The following is a 10,954-nucleotide window of genomic DNA, read 5'->3' on the forward strand; positions in this document are numbered from 1 at the left end:
CGACTGATGTAAGATGAGAAGAGATGAGATACGTCCCTTATTGATGGGAGGAGAAACTCAGGTGTTCAAGTAAACAAAAATAAAAGAAGTATATAAACCAGTGGTTCTCAAACTTATTGTGTCACGCCCCACTTTGGAGGAAGAAAAGGTTCACATCCCACCGCCCCAACTTTTCTGCTGTTTTTGATTTGGCAAAACGCCAAGAATCTTGCAAGTGTAATGTAAACATCTCAATGAAAGTACAGGTATTTCGCCTCGTATTTATTAATGACGTTTTACCTCCGTGTACTTTATACTTTTGTACTATGTGAAGTTATCATGTAGCTCATGGAGAGAGTGGTCGTCCTGAAACCACAGGTCGCCGGTTCGATCCCTGTTCTCCCCATAGTTTGCACACACAAAAAATGTCCGCCCCACCTGTAATACCTCCGCGCCCCACTAGAGGGTTGCGCCCCACAGTTTGAGAACCACTGATATAAAGTAAGAATAGGAATAGATGTAAACATACAAACTATGTAAGAGCAGTTAAACCCAAACAAGGCAAGAGGCACAAATACACACAGTACCTACGACCAGTGTTGTACTTAAACTATAATATGAAGTGTTTTGTCTATTCCTAGTGAAGTATGTAGTATAACATATTGTCTTGATATAGTGTACATATATTACTACTACTCTGAACCAGTAACCTCTGAACTGATGATGTCACTCATATACTTTTTGAATTAAAATGTTTACATTTGTACAATAATTGTGAAACGTTTGCTGCGTTTACTGGTCTTTTATTCTGAGCGTTTGTGTTTGTTCATACAGTAAATGTGTTTTAATACATTCATTGAGTTTGGTTCAAACAAAAACGATTTTTCTGAGTCGAGTCCTCTTTTCTATTGTTTGTTAAAGTGGTTTTGGTCATTCCAAAAACAAATATTAAAACAATCTCATGCTTGTGTCTTGTTTGTGTTTATTTTTTAAATATATTTGATCCTATTTTATATTATTCTGTTTTTAAGTTGCATTTATTTCTTATAAAAATAATATCTTGCATTATTCATGAATGTAATATTATAAACACATTTTCTGATGTCGAACATAAAGCCCTTTTATATTATTTTATTTATTTATTATAACAATTCATAATTCCTTCCATCCGTAGATACTTAAACGGAGTAAACTTGGAGAGTTTGACTGAAGAGGAGATTGAAAAGACCGCATGTGAAAAACAACAGCGCCCCCTGGTGGACAAATGTGATTCAAACATCCAGCAAAAAGAAAGTCAATCAGCTCATTGATGAGTTGCAGCTGCTCACACAGGAAAGGAAAACAGCAGTTTAACTGGAGCTGTGAGGCTCGACTAGCCTTTCAGTTTCACACATTTAAGAAGTCAAACAGAAAAAAGGTTCCTTTAGTAAAATGCCACGAGAGAACAGCTTTAGCTTATTAAAAAGTGTGCTGCTCATATTTCTACTGATCTTTGGTGTATTCTGGAAACACTGTGACTCTCAGGTGAGGCTGTGGAATCTGCTTGTTTTGTGTGTTTTAAATGCTTTTAAAAATGGTGGAATATAATTTGTGTTGCTTTTCTTTGTGCTTGAAGGTTACCAGAGAGGAAGCCAACAAACCTCCAGGTAAGAATGTGTTTTTATTTGTTTTAAATGTGAACGTTACTCCTCTTCTTTGTGCAATTTGGAAATCAACAGGCTTCAGGAATAAGCGCTGACTCGTTAGTGGGAAAATAGTGACTGTTAATAGTTATAAACAAAAAGAAGCATCAATTAAAGTGAATGTCCACTGTCCCTTTTCTAAATGTCAGTGTTTACTACCATGTTAACCATGTATGTTGTGATACTAGAGCAGTGGTTCCCAACCCGAGGTCCATGGTCCCTCAGGGGGACGCTCGGTGATCACAGAGGGGGGTGCTGGGATTTGTCAAAATTACATTTCTATGTATATTTCATACAAAAGTCTGTACTTAATCTCATGAACTTTCTTTGAATATACAACATTTTAAAACCAGTCCGTAGACTAATAACGGAAGTCCCTTCAAGTGGATTTCCATATGAAATGAACCTAAACGGTGGAGATGCTTTAGGAAATGGTCCGCTGTATAATCCATAATGCAGACTTGTTCTGCAATGACTAGGGTTTTCAATATGACGACCGAAAAGCAACGCAGATTTCGGTGCTTCCTTTCTGTGCCTGAGCCGATTGAAATACACTTTTTTTTTTTTTTTACACTACTACTACGGTTCCTCTACGGTTGCTCTGTTTCTTCCTCAGACGGCCGGCGGGGCGACGGCGGTGCCTTCTTCGCGATGCGGAGCTGCCAGCAGCTGCTGAGCGCCGACGACGGCGAGTTCTTCTCCCCGGACTACCTGTGCTCCAACCCGCCTCTGTGGTGCAACTGGACCATCCAGGTGGACCCGGCCAAGAGGATCCACCTCCACTTGGAGGACCTGACCCCCGACGACGGCTGCCTCCTCAAAGAGGACCAGGTCCACGTGGACGAGCCCGCCGGAGGCTTTCGGACTCACAAGGTCCTGCAGAAGTGCTGGCGAGAGGCCAAGTACACGTCCTCCTCCAACACCCTGTATGTGGTGCTGCTGATCGGCGGCTGGCCCAGCCCGCCGTACAGGGGCTTCTACGGCCGCTACCGGGCGTTTGGATCCCCGGTGGTTTATAACCCACAGGAGGAATTCGCAGAGACAAACGGGAACTCTGAACCATCTGCTGGACTCAAGGACTTCAACGAAATGGTCATGAATGAGGAACAGATGGACTCGGATTTGCCGGTGAGTGCGTCAGGAGCAAATACTGATCTCACGTACGACTATTCTGATCAACCTTTACCAGAGTCGGAAACCAACAGCCGCATCGACCCGTCCAACGCCGTGTCCACCGTGCCGACATTCGTACAGGGGACCTCTCGTTCCCAAAGAGGGGCCACTCCAGCACCTTCGGCCCAGTCGGACTCAGCCGCCCCTCCTACGCCTCCACAGCAGCAACATGGCGGTCAGAACCAGGGGCCCCGACCCACCGCGAGCAGCCCATCGACGACACAAACCAATGCGGAGGAATCTTTGGACCGGCCGGAGGAATCTTTGGACCGGCCGGAGGAATCTTTGGACCGGCCGGAGGAATCTTTGGACCGGCCGGAGGAAGCTTTGGACCGGCCATGGGAGGAAACTGTTCCATCGGCGGAGGGGAGGTCTGCACGGGGTGAGAACAGGACGGAGGTCCGGGAGCCCTCAGACCAGCTCCCCGTCCCTTCAGAAGCACCAGAACCAGAGAAGACTGAGCAAACTCATCCTCACCCCTACGTGGTGGAGCCGCTGACGGACCACAGGGGGAACCGTGAGTGCATTTGTGTTTCACTACTATACAGTCACGTAGATCTTTTTTCAGATTATTCTTTTTCTCTCACATCTAACTGAAGTGAATCACTGCTAATTATGTGATTCACTGACAGTGTATGAATCGGCCTGAAAAGAGTTGTGCTCCCTCGCCCTAAAAAAGGGTGACCGGGGTCCGCCTTCTAGAGCCGGACCTGGGAGGGAAGTTTGCGGGCGAGCGTCTGGAGGTTAATCCTAGTCTACATGGAACCGCTGCAGGCCCACCACGGCCAGGGATAGGCATTGGGGTCGCAGATTGATTCTACGGACGTGGAACCAGAGCTGGTGAGGGAGGTGGACCAGCTCACCTCCACACATGGCACTGGTTCTGGATCCAAACTCCTTGAGGGGTGGGCCTAAATCTAGCTTTTTTTTGGTTGCGTCCTCAAAAGTGACTATAGTTCTTCTGGGGCCTTCAGCGATGGAGAAATCTGGGAGGGGCGGATCTGAGCCGAAGGGCTGCTTTGCTGCTGGTCACGGATTGGCCATGACAAAAGAATACATGTTAGAGCAAAGGGTGGTTTATAAGAGAACACCTTTGGCTAAAAGATCGATGATCGACGTTTATTTGACGTTTATATGCTATAATTAAATTATTATAATAAATTAAAGCGCTTATTGGGCTCATCTGTCCCACCGGATTATTGTCTTTATTTCTTTTTATCGTTTGCATCTGCCATCAGTCTGACTGTTTTCTCTCTTGTAGTCAACAATAGAAATCACTCTGACGTTCCACATCTTCCAGGCGGTGAGTATTGGACGTTAACGTGTGTCACACGTCGTGTTAATTTCAACATATTCTGTGCTAACTGACAAACGCGAAAGTATCCATGTTTTAATTTAATGTTTTGACTTTGATCAGATGTTGAGATGAATTCATGTGCATGGTGTTGTGTATGCAGTTCTCTTTAGCATTAAAGTGCAGTTGATGCTTTTGTTTTGGTTATTTGACACCGCGGTGCCGTCTCCCCGACAGATCACCTGTTTGAAGTGGCTCTTGAAGTGAACTTCAGACCGGATTTTGACGAGACCTGGGACAACCTGTCCAGGTCACTGCTGCTGCCGGTGAAGGCTTTGGTACGTTGGTGGCAACAAGGCAAAGACATTGAAGGTGTTTTTGTTTGTTTTGGGGATTATTGGGAAAGAAAAGGAGAGCGTCGCTGATGCCTGCAGCTACAGTGACGTTGTTGTTGTGTTTCTGCAGATCAGCGAGCAGCTGAAGGCTCTGAGTACGCCGCTGTCCATGTCGTCTAAAAGAATAAAAAGGTTGGTGCACGACGGCCTCACTCCTCGTTTCCTTCACTTGCATCCTCTGGTCTTGCGTCTAAGTCTCAAAGGCTCGACGAGAGGTGCACGAAAAGTTTCCAGGATAAATGTTAACCTATATCACAGCTCACGTAAAACAAATCTAAACTAGAGGTCCACTTCCTAGTTTGTGTCGGTCGGCCTGTGAGCCCAGTGGCGTTACGAGTGATGCATCCTGGTTGTGCGTCTGCAGGCTGAGCAGCGGGGTGCTGTACATCCTCTGGCTGCAGATCGGACAGGAGCACGGGAGATCACGGGTCCACAAGGTCCTCCACGCCGGCCTGCAGGGCCTCATCACCGCGGGGAACGACGTCGGTGGAAACCGAAGGAAAGCCGTTCTCATCTTTGTGTCGATCGCAGGTGACGGCGAGGTTTAAGTCTTTGTTGTGAAACGGAGGAAATGTTCTTTTGATTCACACTGCCACCGTGGGTTCACACCCTCTGGGTGGAGGAAGTATTCAGACCCTATACTTCAGGAAAAATTGTAGTATTAATACAACCTTTAAAAATAATACTGTTACAAGTAAAAGTCCTGCATTGAAAATGTATCTTTAATAAAAACATAGACTATAAACATTTAGATTATTATTTTTATTATCGCTCATGCATTAAAAACAGGGTTTTGCTGTTAGTTCAAAATTAGCTCCAGCCTCAACCAAATATCAACTACTTGTTTCAGCAGTAAGCGTTTAATAAAACATTATGTTCTATAACCTTTAAAAGTATGTTTTGTGTGCAAACATATTTTGTTGTGAAGTCTACATTTCTTAAATGAATGTAATGAAGTAAAAAGTACAATATTTCCCGCTGAAACGCAGTAAAAAGTGCCATATTAAGAAGACTTGAAACTAGAGACTGAGACATAAACATGTTTACAATGTTTACTGAGGGAATACATCAAGAGAGAAGTAGAGTCATTTATATAGACTTCTATACAACCAGAGGAGTCACCCCCTGGTGGTCAGGAGAGAGAATGCAGCTTTAAAACATGAAGCATATACTTCTATACAACCAGAGGAGTCACCCCCTGGTGGTCAGGAGAGAGAATGCGGCTTTAAGACATGAAGCAAAGAATCTATACAACCAGAGTCGCCGCCCCCTGGTGGTCAGGAGAGAGAATGCAGTTTTAACACATGAAGCAAAGACTTATATACAACCAGAGGAGTCACCCCCTGGTGGTCAGGAGAGAGAATGCGGCTTTAAGACATGAAGCATATACTTCTATACAACCAGAGGAGTCGCCCCCTGGTGGTCAGGAAATAGAATGCAGCTTTAAGACACTTCCGCATTGGCTTCACTTTTCAGACCCGGAGGCTGAAGCCTGGTTAAAAACATGATCCAATAAACAAATTAAGGGTAAAAAAATATCAGGAATCGTGTGTGTGTGTTTTTCAGATGTAAACGAGTGTGGCACTCAGCTGGTCCTGTGTGACGCTAACGCCGACTGCGTGAACCAGTTCGGGTCGTACTCGTGCCGCTGCCGGCCGGGCTTCCAGGACAAGTCCCGCCACGGGTTCGGAGGAACCGTCTGCGTTGCAGGTGAGGTAGAACCGCTCCAGTAAGAAGAAAAAACAAAGTCCAGATGCCGACTTCCTGTCGTTTGCGTGCAGGTTGCAGCTCGGGCCTGTCTGCGGAGACCAAAGGCGTCTACGTGCTCTTCTTCCTGCTCAGCTTCCTCATCCTGATGCTGCTGGTGGCGGCCGGCCTGCTGTACCACCGGCACCACCGGGGGGAGTTTCTGGTTCGCTGCCACAGCGACGGCAGCGGCTCTCCTCCCGACCCCGACCCCGACCGCCGCCGCCGCCGCCGCCACCACCACGATGCCTCCGACCTGCCGCCGCCACCCCCGCCGCCCGCCCGGGGCTTCAGGGAGAGCTGGCCTCAGGCCAAGGAGCGCTACCCGGTCGCCGACCTGCCGCTGCTGAGCTTCAGCCCGCTGCTTCCGCCGGACGGCTTCAAGGAGCGGAAGGAAGGCGGGAAGAAGTGACCAGAGCAGTTAAAATCTGAACTCATCAAATATGTCTTCATTTAGTTCACTTTCTGTTGTCTCACTTTCTGATGCTGTTGTTTGTAATCTGTTGAATTAAAGTGTTTTCGTTGCTATGTTGTCTTCTTTTTTTTTAACGCTTTTACAACACCAGAATCTGACGGGGATAATAATTATATTGTCGTTGTTTATTTGCTAAATTAGACAAAATGCAAAAGAAAGAGTTTTCTTCTGCTCAACGTTTGGAAGTACAGGTGTGTGTGTGTGTGTGTGTGTGTGTGTGTGTGTGTTCATCCCATGAAGGGAAGCTGATTGGTGCAGGAATGACATTTTTGTAGGCCAACCAGGAAGTTGCCATCACACTGGTTCCCTTTAGGATTTCTGCAACAACAAAAAAAGGCTCTGTGGCAAACGAACGTTTATGATACGAAGACATTTGGTTCCGATGTCATCTCTGCTTCTGTTCCTCTGATTCAATGTTCCATCTTTAATCCTGAATGTTTTCATGCTATTTCTTTTTTCTTTCTCACGTCTCCTTTCACTGGTGTTTAAAGTCACATTGCTATGACTTGTGGGTAATTTCCTTGCGCAAAGTGAAGAAATACTCTCAGAAAGTGCTCAAACTGTCTGCGAGAGTCCTAAAGCCCTCGATAAACATAACTACAAAAACCTGGACCGTTTAATTCTAATGTAAATATCGTGTCCCAAACATGATCAAGGAAGCCGAGGACACTCGTGTGCATGTAAATCTACCAAGTTGTGTCTTTGTGTTGTTGCACTTTTCCAGGATTTGAATGTTTGATGCATAAGGCCGCATTTAAACTCGAGGGCGCTCCGGCAGCACACCTGGTGGCCTGTTGTCGACCTGTGACCTCTCCGCTTCCAGCCGGCCGCCCTGCATCACTGTATGCAGGGAGTGGAGTGGAGTGTGGCCCCCCTGGTCCCAACCACTTTAATAGGCTTACAGCAGCTAATCCAGGCCGGAGTGCTGTCACATGGGGAGTCTGCTGACCTTGCTCTGCTTTATTACAGGCTGCTTGTTCCTTCAGCTCTTCTGTGCTTGGAAAACAAACAAAACAAGCTTTTCTTTACCGTCTATATAGTTAACGTATGCCTCCACTGATGTCACTGGAGTGTTAGAGAGATCGTGGGAAGTTCCAGTTCCTAGTTTTGGTTTTACGTTTTATTTCCTGTTTACAGCAGCATCCGATAAGCACATGATCCGCTCAGCAGCAAACGGACACAGAGACGAGCTGGTGGACATCAGCAGCGAAAGAGACGGATCTTTCCCTTTAGGAGATGTGGAGACCAACAACGGAGCTAAAAGAGAGAGAATATTGAACACAAACCCGACTCCAACATGTTAGAAGCTAATTCTCTGTAAGCAGAAGATATGGTGGCATAGACATGCATGATAGTACATTTACTCAAGCGCTGATACTGGCGGATGAATTTCAATTTGTTTACTTCAACTGAGTGTTTCCATTTTATGCAACTTTCTACTTGTATATTTCATTTGAAAGCATACATTGGAAAACATGATGTTGCAATTTTTTGCATAGATTAAGAGTGTATGAAGCAGGTAAATGGCCATGTTAAGAGACTCTGGCACCTAGTGTTATTATTGATAATTTACTTTTACATTTTGGAGTGTGTGTGTGTGTGTGTGACCAGATGTTTTCTCAGCATCCCCCCGTTGGAAGAAGCCGCTGCTCTGAGCTGATCTTTGTCTGTATGCTCCTCACGTCCTGCAGGTAGAATCCCCAAGGACGAGGAGGAAGAGGACGAGGAGGAAGAGGAGGATAATCATAATAATAATATAAATTGCCGAACACTCACAAAGCCATTTGAGAACTTTTACTTATGATACTTTAAATGTGTTACTATTAATACTTTTACTTAATGTTTTGAATTAACGACCGTTGCTTGTTTTTTACAGTGTACTTTTACTACGGAGATAATCAGAATACAGGCTACAAAGTGCTTTATGGTTGAACCAGGATTACATAATATCACACAATTAGAAATAACACAAATTAACATACTCAACAATAAAATATGGTGAAATCAATGAGAAATATGAATAAAACTGATAATAAAACGTGCGATAGAGAGAGAGATTTGCTTTGAGAAGTCATTTAAAAGACATGCGAGGTTTCTCCTCGCGGTCCACAGCAGGAGGAGGAGGAGGAGGAGGAGGAGGAGGAAGAGGAGGGTGGTGTCGGTGGGGATCCATCCTCCACCTTCAGCCTCCTTCCCTTGCTGGCAGCTTGAGGTCGAGGAGGTTCGCCTCCTCCTCCGTTGCTCCCCACGCTGAGCTTCACCTGCCAGCATCCGCTACCCATAATCCCTTGCTCCATCCCGGCTCCCGTTACTGTCGCCACTTATCTGAATGCTTCCACTCACACTTAATTAGTCGAATGAGTGGATCTCTGTGTGATTGGTGACGATCTCTGAACAGCACTCATCAGCCACAGACCTGCACACACTGCATGTAGAACTAAAGTACCTTTACTTGTCAAATAAAAGTAGTGCTGCAAAAAGTGCAATATTTTATATTGTATATATTTCCTTTTTTTATTTTTTTATCTAGATCGCCACTAAGTTTCTTTCTTTACTACGTTTCTTTACTACATTTACTTCTTTACTACATTTACTTCTTTACTACATTTACTTCTTTACTACATTTCTTTACTACATTTACTTCTTTACTACATTTACTTCTTTACTACATTTACTTCTTTACTACATTTACTTCTTTACTACATTTCTTTACTACATTTACTTCTTTACTACATTTACTTCTTTACTACATTTACTTCTTTACTACATTTCTTTACTACATTTACTTCTTTACTACATTTACTTCTTTACTACGTTTCTTTACTACATTTTTTACTACGTTTCTTTACTGCATTTACTTCTTTACTACATTTACTTCTTTACTACATTTCTTTACTACATTTACTTCTTTACTACATTTACTTCTTTACTACGTTTCTTTACTACATTTACTTCTTTACTACGTTTCTTTACTACATTTACTTCTTTACTACATTTACTTCTTTACTACGTTTCTTTACTGCATTTACTTCTTTACTGCATTTTTTACTACGTTTCTTTACTGCATATTTTACTACATTTCTTTACTACGTTTCTTTACTGCATATTTTACTACATTTCTTTACTACGTTTCTTTACTGCATTTTCTTCTTTACTAAGTTTCTTTACTACGTTTCTTTAATGAATTTTCTTCTTTACTAAGTTTCTTTACTACGTTTCTTTACTGCATTTAGTTCTCTACTACGTTTCTTTACTACGTTTCTTTACTGAATTTTCTTCTTTACTACGTTTCTTTACTGAATTTTCTTCTTTACTACGTTTCTTTACTGCCTCTCTTCCTCAGGGTGGGAATGTATCTTTAAAAACTTTAAAAAGGTGCGTTGACATTTCCCTGCTGGCCGGTCGGTCCTCTGCTTCCTATCTTCAGCCAATCAGCAGCGAGCGTCCGTGTGCTGAGCGGGATCTCTACCCGTCCTCTTATCGGGCCGAGCAGCTCCTCCACCGACCCGCCGCCCAATCACACTTCACACGGCTCGGCTAATAGAAAAATAAATTGCCGGGGAGCCAATTCCAACACGGTGTGCCACGAGAAGGGAAAAAAGAAAAAATGGAGCCCGATTCCTCTGATATAATGAAGCCCGTAACACTCGGATCAGGTTATTAAACACTGATGGGATTACTGACCAGCTCATCCCGATGGGAGACGCGAGGTCAGCGGTTTTGTCAGAACGGGCCAAAATGTAGACGTGCACACACGCACACACACACACACACACACACACACACACACACACACACACACACACACACACACTGAGACCCTCCTGTGGATTGCCATGTTGTTTTTATAAATGCTCAAATACATTGAATTGTAATAGAATCAAAGAAATGAAATCGTCCTCACTCATCAAATAACCAGAAGTGACCTTTGACCCCTCCAACTCAGTTTCCTCAGCAAAGAGACCAAATGAAACAAAATTCCTTGGAAAACCTAACAATTGAATGAAGACAAGTTTAATCTCGGCTCCACATGTGCAGATTTTTTTTTAAACAAATATTTTCCTCAATACTCCTAATTTTTTTTTTGACCTTGAATTTCTACTAAATCAGAACTTCACAGGTTCTGGAGTCGATATTCCTGATCTGCCGAGGACGACTCAATATTTTTTTTTACCTTTTCCGCAGAGTTGTTGATTTTAAAGGAGAGGTT

This window comes from Taurulus bubalis (assembly GCF_910589615.1).
Source record: "Taurulus bubalis genome assembly, chromosome: 6".
NCBI classification, from domain to species: Eukaryota; Metazoa; Chordata; class Actinopteri; order Perciformes; family Cottidae; genus Taurulus; species Taurulus bubalis.